This window comes from Orycteropus afer, unplaced genomic scaffold (assembly GCF_000298275.1).
Source record: "Orycteropus afer afer isolate SDZICR_OR568_19922 unplaced genomic scaffold, OryAfe1.0 scaffold00373, whole genome shotgun sequence".
NCBI classification, from domain to species: Eukaryota; Metazoa; Chordata; class Mammalia; order Tubulidentata; family Orycteropodidae; genus Orycteropus; species Orycteropus afer.
The window spans coordinates 1,140,584-1,155,668 of record NW_006921960.1 but is presented as its reverse complement, the minus strand read 5'-3'; positions in this window follow the sequence as shown (position 1 = coordinate 1,155,668).

Sequence of the window (15,085 nt, the reverse complement as noted above, 5' to 3'; positions counted from 1 at the left end):
TTTTTTTGATTACTGGTGTACTTCTAGTGGTTGTTGGTTTTGACATGGGCCAGGTAGCTGAGGCAGAAATGTTCTCTCACTTTGCCTAGGTCATTAAATCAACTGGGGCAAAAACAAAATTGGAACACAGGGAGTTTGGCTCAAGAGACCCTACATTCAAATATCTGCTGTGCTCAAATGATGTTATGTAAGCAGAAGCCATGCCAACACAGTTCTATTCAAGCTGCCACTACTAAAAACATCAGGCAAAAGAGTTTGACTCATTCAACTCAAAAAATGGTAAAAATAGATAATCCAGTATCTCCCATGTATGGAAGGGTTTAGTTTGGAAAGGCTTAGCAATTTATTTAAATATTTATGATTAAATGTCTTATTCATGAAATTACAACTCATTCTTCTGCCTGGGGTATAAACAAAATTGGAAATGTAAAAGAAATCAGTTTCATGAGAGTATGAATATGCTTTATCTTTTTAATCCTTTCCTCTTTTATCTTTGTAGGAATATGCTATTTATGGAAGAATTTTTATTCTAACTCAGTAATAAGAGTGCAGCAAAGATGGAAAAGGAAATAAGAGGTTTGCAAAAGTGTCCCCAAATAATGTCAATCTGTTCTGAAGAGGAAGAGGGCTACACACAATTACTGTGGGCCCAAGAAAATCTGTAAAATAAATGACAGAAGAGTTTAGTCTTCGTCTTTAATATGAGTTCCTCATTCTGTTTCATTGCCTCATATTTTATGATTTTTTTCTTATAACTTCTTAAAATATGAAATGATTATACCCTAGACTAAATATCTTTCATCCATAGAAAATAGAAAATGTAATATGCAATTCTTAGGGTTAATCAATTGATTAAAATGAAAAGTAATTACAGATATGTTATGGAATGCATATTTGCTTTTAAGTATTTTTTTCTCTGAGCAAATTATAGCTTTCATGCTATATTTTCCAGGCCTACTGACAGGACAATTAGTTATCTGAACTATCAAACCCTTCAGAGATAATGGGGCTTATCAATTCTTGTGTTAAAATTGCTTTTAAGGATGCTCACACCACCCCCTTTTCTGCCATCACTTACCCAGTACACTTAATCCTGTTTAAATAGCAACATATCAAACATGCCTGCTAATCAACTGGCTGGGATCCCCATGGAGATTTCTGCAGTTTTAAGCACTGTATTTGACTGTGTAAGGATTTTTCCCAAATATTGACTTTTGGTTTTCAAGGTTACTGATGATGTGCTCTGGCACATTAATCATTCTAACCATCTTAACAAAGAAGCTCATTAAAAAGACAAATACATTTATCAAGCAAATCATCAAGAAGATTATATACTTTCCACCCATAATAGATTATAGCTGAATAAATGACTTAGGTATTTTGTAATTAAATATGCAGAACAGTTAATATTTTAATATCCAGATCCTTCATAGAAGAATGAGGATGCTTTTATGGCATATAATTAATATGACACAATTTGGGTGTAATTATATGTGGTAAATATAAGAATAAACTAACTAACTAACTAAATGATGAAAATAAAGGACCTTTAATATAGATTACACCTTAGAATAAAAGCAGCAAAATTCCTGAAAACTGAACCAATAAGCAACATCATGATAAACAGAGAAAATATTGAAGTTTTCGAAGATTTTATTTTACTTGGATCCACAATAAATATTTATGGAAGAAGCAGTCAAGAAATCAAGCAATGCATGGCATTGAGCAAATCTGCAACAAGAGAACTTTTTTAAAATGTTAAAAAGCAAAGATATTACTTCGAAGACTACTAAAAAGGCAAGGAGGCCACATATTCTGACCTCCTCTAACCCCACAAAAGGAAGACAGAATCACCATCAGTAGCCCAGGGCCTATTACTGCAAGGCCAGACATGCTGCCTTCCTCTAGCCCTCTCACCAGCCATTCCTCCAAAGCACCCACTACCTCTCTCCTGGGTTCAATAATTCACTGCAGTGGCCACACAGAACTCACAGACTGTGGGGTTTATTAGGGAAGCACCAGGCTGCAATTCAAGTTCAGGAAGAATGCTCAGTCTCTCTCCCAGCCCTCTGTCTCTCAGCCAACAGTCTTTCACAGTCTCTCTCCCAGCAGTGCATGTCCCTTGGTGTCTCTGTCAGCAATGTGTGTCTCTTGCATCTCTTTCCCAGCAGCACGTGTCTCTCAGGAGTGAATCTTTCCTCAGCCAGCAGTTAGAAAGAGACTTCTTCTACCTCTAGGAGGCCTCCTTTTGAGCCCGGCAGAGTAACCAACCAATCATTAACATCAGAATTCTAAACACCTGAGAGAGAGAAGGAACCTCCCAGAACATTGTTTTGTGCCACTCCCAACAGAAATAACCCAGGTGGACAACTTTAGCAATCAGGAGCTCCTCAGTTGCTCATGTCAAATTCCACCTTGGAGTTTACAAAGACTTACGGGTAGAAAAGCCACACTAACTAATTTACCACACCACAAAGACTAAGGTGCATCTAACCCAAGTCTTAGTATTCTTGATTGCTTTATATGCATGGAAAAGTTGGACAATGAATAAGACTGAAGAATTGATGTCTTTGAATTGTGGTGTTGGTGAAGATTATTGAAAATACCATCAACTTCCAGAAGAACAAATAAATTTGTCTTAGAAGTACATTCAGAATGCACCTGAGAAGTGAGAATGGCCAGACTTCATGTCTTGTACTTTGGTCATGTTATCAGGAGGGACCAGTCCCTGGAGAATGACATCATAGTTGGTAAAGTAGAGGGTTAGCAAAAAAGAGGAAGACCATCAATGAGATGAATTGACACAGTGGCTGCAATAATGGCTCAAACATAGCAACAATTATGAGGAACGTGCAGGACCTAACAGTGTTTCGTTCTGTTGTACACAGGGTCATAGTGAGTCAGAATGACTCAATAATACCAAACGACAACAACCAATTGTATAAGAGCTTAAATTTTAAAACACATGGTTTATGGAAGGTCATGGTCTACACCAGGAACCCTAACTCCATTTTGAGTCTTGTCATAAGTGCAATTGAGTTGTTTTGACCATTCAACTAGCAGTGTGGCTGTGCTTAGACAACACTGGGGAAATCCCAAGGAGGGGCAGTTTGCCTTCAGAAAGAGTATGGTTAAGAGTAGATTAACCAGTATGATACTCACACAAAGAACTAGAGTATTTGCTTGGGAATATCCTTAATAATTTACTGAAAATAGCCACATGTTATCTAATTTAAAAGTTAAGTTACTGGTGACAATGACTGAAGTCCACAGGACAATGAGTCATACCTCAACTACCAAGTATAAACCCCAAAACCAATCTGTAACTGTTTTTTTTTTTTTTATTTTATGTACTTATGTACTGCATTTATGTACTTATCCCAATCGTGGTCCTTCCTCCCTCCCTCTTCTGTAGCCCCATTTTTGACAGTGATGGATTGACCTGCTACCAATCATGATGTGATGATTTCTTTTGCTCTCTATAATACGTATGAACGTTATGGTTGTGAGTTGGTGTACTTCACTGGCCTCATGCTTATGGTTTTCCTCATCCAGATGATTATGTTTGTTTGTCTTTGTTCTGTTTAAGGCTTAGTCAATGGGTCTCTATAGAATGTATTTGAATCTGGGGTCTTTTTTTGCCTAAACAAAAAACAAACCCACTCCCATGGAGTCTATTCCGACTCACAGTGACCCTCACTGTGTTTCCAAGGTGGTAAATCTTAGCAGAAGTAGATTGCCCCATCTTCCTTCTGCAGAGTGGCTGGTGGGTTTGAACCACCAACCTTCTGGTTAGCAGTCAGATGCCTTAGACACCACACCACCAAAACAAAATAATATTTTGATGTCATTATAAAGGATGAAATATGACAATTTTGAAGTTCAAATAATTAGAAGTTTAACTGAAAATGTCTGTGGAACAAACAACAGTATCTATTTTAGATTTCTAACAAATGTCTTTTACAAATAAAGGTTTGAAGCTGGAGTAACACAGCCACAGTCTTTTGCCCTCAGGCTATACTGCTGCTGAAATATATATCTTTCTTTGGTTTGACAAATAATATTTTAAAAGTTTGGAAGTGGCTTGAAGGCTCAGTTTTCTCTAACCCTCCAATTTTATCTCCTGCTAAATTTCTCACCAACTTACTTCACACAAAGGAGCTCTGGTGGCACAGAGCCAAAGGCATTTGTTTGCTAACCAGAAGGTTGGTGGTTCAAACTTACCCACAGCTCCACAGAAGGAAGATGGAGCTATCTACTTCCATGAAGATTTACTGCCTTGGAAACCCAATATGGTCATTGTGAGTCAGAATTGACTTGATGTCAGTGCGTGACCTCACACAGATCTGTTTCAGTTGGAGAAGTTTGTTTTTCCATCTCTAAGTCTCCAAATTAATGAACTACACATAACCTTGAATTTTAGGCTTCAAGGAGAAAGGTACTCTTTATGCCATTTCATATTTATATATTTTGTTTTGATTTCAAAATATACCTCTTTCTTGTAGAATTTTACCAAATGTGGAAAAGGACCAACCATTCAATTTTACTTAAATGATGCTGTTCATTCCTCTAGCACTACTCCCTTAAAAGTTACAGTTTCATGGAGAGGAACCATTTTGAGACCACTTAACAAACCTTGCTGACTTCAGTAACTGGGTAGATAGATATTCACTGACTCTGTCCTAACTCTGGATCTCCACACATTTTAGGGTCTGTTTCTCACAGGAGCACAAATTCTGTATTAATATTTTCTTTGTTGCACTGAAGAAAACAACCTATAGTGGCTCAAATGTTGGAAAGGATGTAAACATTCAAGCAATTAATACTGGCAAAGGTAGGCTAAATTTCAGGGCTTAGTGAATCTGGACTCTTCTATGAATTAGCTTCATTTTTTCAGGCAAATCATCCCATAGTAGGAAGATTGTTCCAGTAGCAACAGGCTACACATTCATATCTAGAGAGTAAAAAACAGAAGGATAATGAGGACATACAATGCAAATTTTCACAACTACCAACCTCAGTAATATCAACATTAATAAAAATCTTGAAATTCACACTGATTGGATGACTCTTAAGCCAAGAAAATCTGTAAAACAAATGACAGGAAGAGTTTGATCTTCATCTTTAAAATGAGTTTCTCATTCTGTTTTGTTATCTCATATTCTTTGCAGCCACAGGCACCTAAGTCATTGATTCTGTATTTTGTTCTGCATTTTGCTGTAAAAGCATGTTACAGTTATTGAGCACTCTTGGGAAAACTCCATTGTCAGGTCATGGCAGATGGGAGAGCAGCTGCTCTCATGTTTTAAAGTGCAAGCTATGTGGTCTAGCCCTATGCAATAGAAAGCAGCAGTCAAAGTAGAATGTGCAGCAGCTGTGGCTGCAAAAGATCTTCCAGTGATAGAGCCTGTTAAGAAGTCTAAATGACTCCCAAGCACCATGAAGGTGGGCTGATGAAAATGTAGTTACCAACCTCTTTCCACTGGCAAGCCAGGTGGGAAGAATAGGGAGAAGATGCACCAACTATTATTCTTGAGTCATGATGCATTTCATTGTATAATGAATATTCCTGACATGTTTTTTTCTCCAAAACTGTATCAGTTTGTCTTACTTGCTCCTCTGTGGACAATATTCTAAAATAGTAATAAAAAGTCATTTATTTAACTAACATTTACTGAGTGAGACATTGTAAAGTGCTAGGGGTTCAATAATAAAGGTCATTTTTCTTTTCAAAGAGTTTAAGAGTAATTGTGAACATAATACATAAGTAAATGGCCATATACTATTCCTAAGGACTCTTACAGAGTTAAACAAAGGAAGCTTATAAGAGAGGTTCCTAATCTAGATGTTCTATAGGAGGAATAGGAAATAGCCAGCTAAAACTTTCTGTAAAGATAAGCTAGAATTTATTCTAAGGAAAATGGGAAAACTTTGAAGGTTTAAAATATGGAAGAAAATCATATTTGCCTTTATAAAAGTATTTCTATCAGCATCTTTTTTTTTTTTTTTTTCCTGAGAGACAACACTTCCCAGGAGTATGATTATATTTATTTAGAACATTCATAGGTGTCAAACCCACAAGCAGGAGTATGTAAACAGCTCTGGAATCTGGTGCAGTACTTGGGAGCAAGATAATGGTGACAAAATGATCATTTGTGGATCCAGTCAGCAACTTTGAGTTCTATAGCTCTCAGGAATGCCAAGTAGTAGTGAGAGACTTTAACTGTCATACTGAAATGGATATCCTCATTTGGCCCAACTCCATAGACAAGAATATCCTGTGATTTTTTTCCTTAAACTTTGGTCTGTCAGTGATTGAGAAGATCATGGATTATTGCTATTATTATGAAACAATATGTAATGGTGACACCATTCTAGAAACAAGTCCCAGCTCAAATCTGGAGAAGACTGAGTTTTAAGGGTAGCATTGTTTCATCCCTAATTCCCCTGTTTTCTCCTTCATTTTCTTTACAAATTCTCCCATACCGATCATCTAGATCCAGGTCTTACTTCAGTTGAATCCATTCCAATCATCTAGATCCAGTGTCTACTTTATGGCAGTAACTAGTTCAGTCAGCCTCAGTGCACAGGACTTTGTAATCAGAAGGTAGTGTCATACTTGGGTTTTAGCGCTTTGTGTTCACTGTCTGTGATTCTTAATAATTTTATCTTTGGATTGGTGCTTTGTAAATGAAGTCTGATAGGAAAACCAAACATACACCTACAGATTGGGACTTCAGCTCCAGTGTGATCCCACTGTTTCCTCATCTTTGGGATAGGACCTTGCCTGCCTACTCCCCTGACTCAGCTAACTGATCAATGTCACTTCTGCCCCAGTGAGGACCTGAACTCAGGCATATAGACTTAGTTTTTCATGTTCTGAGTGTTCAGGGGTATTCAGCATTAAATGGAATTTAAAAAAATAAACACCATAACAACTTGAGAGAAAACAGAGAAGAAAAGAAAAAGATCTGCTTTTGGAGCAAGGGGCTATGTGTTTTCATTTCATGCTTGTTGTTAGGTTTCATTGAGTCAATATTGACCAATAGTGACCCCATATGACACAGTAGAACTGCCCCATAGGGTTTTTTATGCTTTAATGTATGGTTTTGTTGTTGTTATGTGCCATCACGTAGGATTCGACTCATAATGACCTCTCCTTGGGTTTCCAATGCAGTATCACTATGGAAGTAGATTGCCCAACCTTCCTCCTGAGGAGTGGCTGATGGGTTTGAACTGCCAGCCTTCTGGTTAGCAGTCAAGTGCCTTAAGCACTATGCTACCAGAGCTCAGCAGATTCCCAGGTCTTTCTCCTGTAGAGCGACTAGATGGGTTCCAACCACCAACCTTTTGGTTAGCATCCAAGCAATTAACCATTGTACTATCAAGGCATCTTAACTTCACAACAACCAATAAATAAATAAATAAACAAACCCATTGCCATCAGATGATTCTAATTCATAATGACTTTTTAGGATATAACAGAACTATCCCATATGGTTTCCAAGGCTCTAATCTTTACAGAAGCAAACTGCCCCATCTTTTTTCCATGGAGCAGCTGGTAGGTTTAGAACATTGACCTTTCAGTCAGCAGCCTAGTGCTTAATCAGTGCACTACCAGGGCTCCTCTCCTTTCACACTAGATCCACATTTTATGTAGATAGTCTTAGTTTCTAGTGTCTTAGTAGCAGCTGTCCTCTTGGAAAGGGCCAGCGATCTTCAATTTGATAAGATTTCCACCACTCCGGTGTTCTCCTCCACACGGAGACTTACAGATTTAGATGGGAGTGTTGGCAGGATTGCTTTTCTTCCCCTTAGTCTGGCTCAATTTTTTTACACTTCATTTATTGAGTTTAGGAGATTTGGTGTGCAGTGCAGGCCTCTAAGGAGTACTTTTTGGAGGAAATAATAAATGACAAATGAAAGGTATGCCTTAGTAGGGAAACCCAGCAGAGTGAAAGCATGACATAAGGCATTGGTTCATGACTGAGAAAACTTCACAATAGACAACTATTCTTCTAAAATGAAAGTTCTAAATTAAGGTAAACTTAAATATGATTTTGATCTTTTTTTTGCCTGCCTACTTTCTCTCTGACTTATGACATCTGTGTTGCTGTTTTACTTTGCACTGTATGATCATATATTTCTGTTATTACATGACAATTAACAAAGGTGAATTCAGAGAAACTATTTATTTTTGAAATATAATTTGCACTTTCTCATTAGTTTGTCAAGTCATAGATTGTGTTTATAATATGTTAGCACAAATATTTGAGAGATTAAAATAAAATGAATGGTTCACAGAGGAAGGCATAATTGGAAACAAAGCTATAAATAAGGATTAATTGCAATTTTTACAAGCAAGCCTGTTGCCACAATAACAAAAATACTTAAAAGTGTTTTATCATTTGACTGATTTTGTGTGAAGGAAATCACTATTGAGGAAATGTAATGGAGTGTCTTCAGATGTGAAATTCAGAAATGGAAATGCATTCTACCCTGTAAACTGAATCAATTGAATCATTAAAAAGATTACAGTGATGGAGTCTAGACATATTGATAAGAAACAAAAAATAGGCTTAATTCAAAAAGTGTTGCCTTGTATAAATGAGGTTAGGTCAATTCTTAAGAGGATGATTTGAATTATTTCTGTCTTTCATGAGAGGAAAAATAAACCCTGTTTTAAATACATTAAGTAAATTAAAGAGACTTAATATTGACCCATAAATTCATTCAGTTTCTTTTGACTTTTTAAAAATTACATTTTAAGGTTAATTTGCTTGCAATATCTATAGGTGATTGTTTCTGACCTTTAGTACACAAATGCTATATTTACATTTTATAAATAATTAGCTTAAGCAAGTCTACTTTATGTGGCCATAAATATCAGGAACTCATAGTATCTTCATTTTGCTGGCAGTCCCTTAAGAAAAGAATGCTGTGCTTGGCTCTTCTGGCTGCCAGAAAGGTTCAAAGTTTCCTGAATGCTGGGAAAGGACTTAATAAAGTAAAAAAAAAAAAAAAAAAATCTATATTGTCCTCAGTGCAGGTGTGCTTTGCTCCTGGGAACAGCACACATGGAAAATGGCAGAATAACCACACTCTATATATACATTCCATTTTAAATCTCCAGTGAACACACTGCCAAGGTGAGTTTGGGGTTCAGCTTCTGCAGTCATTCTCAGGATATATTCTGTCCCTTCTGCATATGTTATTGTCTCCCTCAGCCATCTTGTAATTCAATAATATGGAGTAACTATTTTGTTACATGAATAATAAACTATAAACCCAAAAATTAGATGTAAATAATTATAATTGTTTTAATTTAAATAATCATTTTCAAATGCCTATGAGATGAAAGGCACAACATGTACTAAGGCTATCAGCTAAACATTACCCTTGTCCTGTGGACAGGGACATGAGGGTAGCCTACATTAAATAAGATAAAATAAACATGCAGTGAAAAAGGGAAGAGGATTGGTTAGTATTAATGAAAATGCAACACAACCATTGCCATAGAATGAGATCCGACTCATAGCGACCCCTCTTTGGGTTTCCAAGGTGGTATCCCTATGGAAGTAGATTGCCCAACCTTCCTTCTAGGGAGTGGCTGGTGGGTTTGAACTGCCAGACTTGTGGTTAGCAGTTAAATGCCTTAGGCACTACACCACCAGAGCACCCTGGTTGGTATTAGGAAACCAGAAAACAGTGGGAGAGAATCGACTTGACCACACCTTTACCATAACAAAGCAGTGCTCAGTAGAAAGACTTTGTGAAATGATTTTTAAAAAGCCAGTTTGAATAATAACAACGTAAAAGTCCAAATTTTCTAAAAGACAATTTAACACTATAATTTATCTTTGACTTATGAGAGAAAAGATTATTAGGTCATAATAAACCTACAGGAATATACAGCAGATAGGTAAACTTTCATGTTACGCATTAGTAAATAAGCTGCAGGGTTATAATTTAAACTGTTCTCTCAGGACCAATGCAATATAATTTCACACATATTTTTTGAGTCCCTACTATAGTTCATACATCCTACTTCCGTAGTGATACTGCCTCGGAAACCCAAGGAGGGGTCGCTATGAGTCAGGGCTGACTCGACGGCACATAACAACAACAACAACAACATAGTTCCTATACTGTACTAGGCACTGAAGAGAATAATAGAGGAAGCACACACATAATGATAAAGACATACATTCTTTGAGTCTTAAGAAAGAAATGACTGATTTCTGAGTGTTTTGAATTTTTTATCCCATTCTTGCTTATTTAAACTAATTTGTAAAAATAGTAACTGTGCTTTTTTCTTCCCAAGATTAATTATGTTGGTTAATAAAAGATAGATTATCCACAAATTTCTTTTACCTCCTAACAATCCTGAAGATTTTGCTAAATGACTCTATTTAGTGAATTAGGTGATTAATTTTATGGAGCCAAGCAATTATCTGATACTAAATAATTTCTGAAACAAAAATAGACAATTATGTCCTGCCCAAAGCATAACCAACTGCCAAAAATGAAATTAACTGTCTTATTTTAACAATTGGCATGATTAAACACAAAAATTACTTCTGCTTTTTTTTTCCCCTCAGTGATTAAATTTTTTTTGTGTGTGGTGAAAATATGCATAACAAAACATACACCATCTCAACAATATCTACACATACAATTCAGCAACAGTGATTCCATTTTTCAAGGTGGGCAATTAACTCTGATTTTCATCTCATTTTATAACCAGATCCTATTTTATTAAAAATTCCTTTAGGCTTATACCTACTAGTAAAGAATAAACAACAAATCATATTTTCCATTTGGAACAGTTCTTATCCCCAAGGAAAAAATCAATACATCAAAATTAAATTTCAAAACTGCATCAACAGCATCTTTGAGGTCAAGTGTTTTAATAGTCTCTGAGTGGAAACTAAATTATGGAATTATTATATGTGCACAATATAATTATTTTCACCACCTTTTACTTTATAGAATGCACACAAAAATAGGAATTTAATCTATTGTAAGGGTTAATCTATAAAATGGACATTGTATTTATCTATTATCATCTTAATCTGACTGAACGTAATAATTTCACATAAGCATTAGCTTGAATCTGAATTGACATATGGATGTTTAAATGCTTTAGTACAATAGCAAAATTTAAAAAAAATAATAAACAAAAATTATTAGATGTAAGCAATTGACCTCTCTGGGAGTATACAAATTCTTTAAAGACATCAAAGTATTATTTAAAAGGCTAGGAAAGTTGAAGATATTTTAGACATCAAGATACCCATCTTCATTCATTTGAAAGAAAACAAGGATCATCATAGTGAAATGACATTTCTGCATTTCATCTCATAAGACCTAGTCTCATAAGATCTCCTGTTTTCCATATTTCATTCCTTTACATATTTGGATTCAGTATATGAAGCTTAACCTACTGAAAAATGTTGCTACTTGTGAGGCCTATTAGTTCTACCCGTATATTCTGCTCCAACAATGCAAGAATTTATGTCTGTTTTGCTCTGGTGTTATCTATTTGCTCATCCTTCTTTGTAGTTAAGGGAATCTCAAAGCATGTATATGGATCTTGAAAACGGGCAATGACTATCAGTGGACTCATTGTCAGGACCCTAAAACTGTTTTGCATCATAATACATTAAAAAAAAACTTTATGATTTTGGCACACCTTCAAATTTTAGGGAAATGTTTATTTTTCCTTAGTATGATGTGGTACAGACTTCTCATCAAACTCCTAATGAATGTGCCCATGGAATTAAATTTTGACTAATACAATATTAATTGAGGGGATGGTACAGTCTGAGTCACAAAAGCATGAAGGGAAGTGAGTCCACTCCTTCTTTTCTTTCCTGCTTCTTATCTGCTGAAATGTAATTTTAAATAAGGCCAAGAAGGACCATATTTGAAATTATGATAGAATAAAAAAACAGAAAGGATTAGGGCTCATGAATAACTTCCTAAACCTTCACCTGCCTCCCCACTCACATATTTAAGTGACAGCAGAGTAAATTTGCCATCTTGTTTAAGCCCCTATTCATCGTGCTGTAATAAAGACCTCCAATCTTTAAACCTTATACTTTACAAAACACAGAAGAATAGATACTATGTCTAGGAAGTTATTTTGTCTCCTAGGGAGAGAGAAGGATACCTGTGTACTTTCAGAAGATTAACTACAAAATAAATACTTGTAATACATATGAATAAGAACCTGGAAAATTCTGCAGGACCACAGAGGAAACCTTTGATTCAGCACCTAACACAAATAAGAAGAAAGGTTTCATAAAATAGAATTCAAGATTGCCTTGTTCTTGACAAAAACTTTTCCCTTTTTCCTATTTTTTTTTAATCTTGCCTCTGTTTTTTCTAGAGTTTTCAAAACGTAATGTCTTTCACACTAGATTTTGAATTCCTATATGTTTTAATCTTCTGTTCTTCAGCATCTTACATTACACATGACAAAACACCTCAGCCATCAGTTCCTTTAGTTTCTTTTTATTGAAATTTACTTAATTTGGGCTCAGAAACTAGAATGTACTTGAAGTGGTCAAGAGCTTTCTTACTAAAATCTTTTCTTTTCTATTTGATTTTCCACTATTTTTGCTTTCCATTTTTGCGATTGCTGGATTTAGAAAGTACTTTACTCTCTCTTATAAGTTCTGCAGGAGCTCTAGTAGCATAGTGCCTAAGGCACTTTATTGCTAATCAGAAAGCTGGTAGTTGAAACCTACCAGCCACTGGTCAGAAGCAAGAGTGGACAATCTACTTCTATAGAGATACAGCCTTGGAAACCCAAGTAGGTGTCGCTATGAGTTGGATTCCACTCAAGGACAATGAGGTTTTTTTTTTTTTTTTGGCTGTGGGGGTACTTCTTTACCAAGCATGATATCTTTCTCCAGGGAATGGTCAGAAGAAGTCTACCCATTATCCCTTCCACAGAGCATTCTGACAGCACTTTTCAATACAGAATTGTTTATTCTTCTAGGAGTACCTGGTATTTTAGTATTCTTCACCAACATCACAATTCAAAGGCATCAACTCTTCTTCAGTATTCCTTATTCATTTTTTCCAGTTTTCACATCCATATGAGGTGATTAAAAATACCCTGGCTTGAGTTAGGTGAACCTTAGTCTTCAAGGAGACATTTTTGCTCCTTACAGTTTAAAGAGGTATTTTGTAGCATATTTTTTCCTTAACTGCTGCTTCCATGGGTGTTGATTGTGGATTTAAACAAAATGAAATCCCTGACAACTTCGTTTTGTTCTCCATTTATTGTGATGTTACTCATTGGTCTAGTTGTGAGTATTTTTACTTTCTTTATATTAAGGTGTAATCTATACTGAAGACTAGTCTTTGAGCTTCAACAGTAAATGCTTCAAGTCATCTTCACTTTCAGCAAGCAAGCTTGTTTTATATGCATATCACAGGTTGTTAATGAGTCTTCCTCCAAATCTGATGCTGCATCTTTCTTATAATTCAGCTTCTCCAATTATTTGCTCAACATACAGATTGAGTAAGTGTGGTGAAAGGATAAAACCCTGATGTACAGCCTTCTTGTTTTAAACTATGCAGTATCACTCTGTTCTGTTTGAACAACACCCTCATGTTCTATGTACAGGTTCCTCAGGAGCACAATAAACCCACTACCATTAAGTCAATTCTGACTCAAAGCAACCTCCATTGGGTTTCCAAAGCAGTAAATCTTTACGGAAGTTGATAACCCCATCTTCTTTCCACTAAGTTGCTGGTGGGTTTGAGCTGCGAGCCTTCTGATTAGCAGTCAAATGCCTTTAGGCACTGTACCACTAGGATGTCTTCAATTCTCATTCTTCCCAATGTTATCCATAATTTGTTGTGGTCCACATAATTGAATGACTTTTATTGTCAATAAAACACAAATAAAGATATTTCTGGTATTTGCTTTCAGCCATCTTATATCAGCAATGATATACTTTAACTTTATTCCATGTCCTCTTCTGAATCCAGCTTGAATTTCTGGAAGTTATCTGTAAATATACTGTTGTAACCTTTTTAAAATAATCTTTAGTGAAAATGTATTTGTGTGTGATATTAAAGACACTGAACAATGAAATAAAATCAAATACTGACTATATCACGTATTATCAAGGATGTGGAAAAACTAGAGCTCTCATACAATGCTGATGTGTAATTTTTCCATTTTAATTTTATACCCCTCCTCACAAAATTTGTATGTGCTCTTTAGAATAATTAAAATCATTACTGGATCTCCATTATGTCTTTTTTTTTTTTTCCACCTCAAATAGCAAATAATCAGAACAAATCAATGCTTTATTATAGACTTTGCAAAAACTCATATATATATCACTGTATGCATTTCTATCTCATGCTTTATAATTTTCAACTTTCTGTTAAGTAATTGCATCAATTAAAAATACCTGGGATGTCCACATTGTCCATATTGCTTAGTATGAATCCTGTGTAAAGTCTTACATTCTGGATTTTCCTTCTACTTTTTTATCCCTTACTATTATTACCCCAGCTTTAAATGTCCATGGAATTTTGCATTTGGTAAAATGTGCAACCGATTAGGTACTTAAGCCTGAATGAGTTACTTTCCTCTTTCAGTTTACCTTGTATACTCCAGTATAAAACTATGATATCAATACCATTGATCTCATAAAGGCCAAAGGAGAGAATGCTCATATAAGCCATTGCCATCCAGTCAATTTCAGACAAACAGTGACCCCACAGGACAGAGTAGACCTGCCCTGTGTTTCTAAGGTTGTAATCTTAACCGAAGCAGTATGTCTCATCTTTCTCCCACAAAGCAGCTGGTGGGTTAGAACTATTGACCTTTCTGTTAATGCCCAAACACTTAAACACTGCATCATCAAGGTTCCTTAAAGACTATATGAAGCCTACTTAACAAAATATAAAAGGAAAATACATTATCATTAGCATTGTTGTTGTTATCTTCTGTTCACATGTATGACAGAACAAAATACTACAAGGTCTTCTGTCATTTCCATGATCCATTGCAGATCAGACCATGATGATTGATGTGATTCTCACTGGCTGA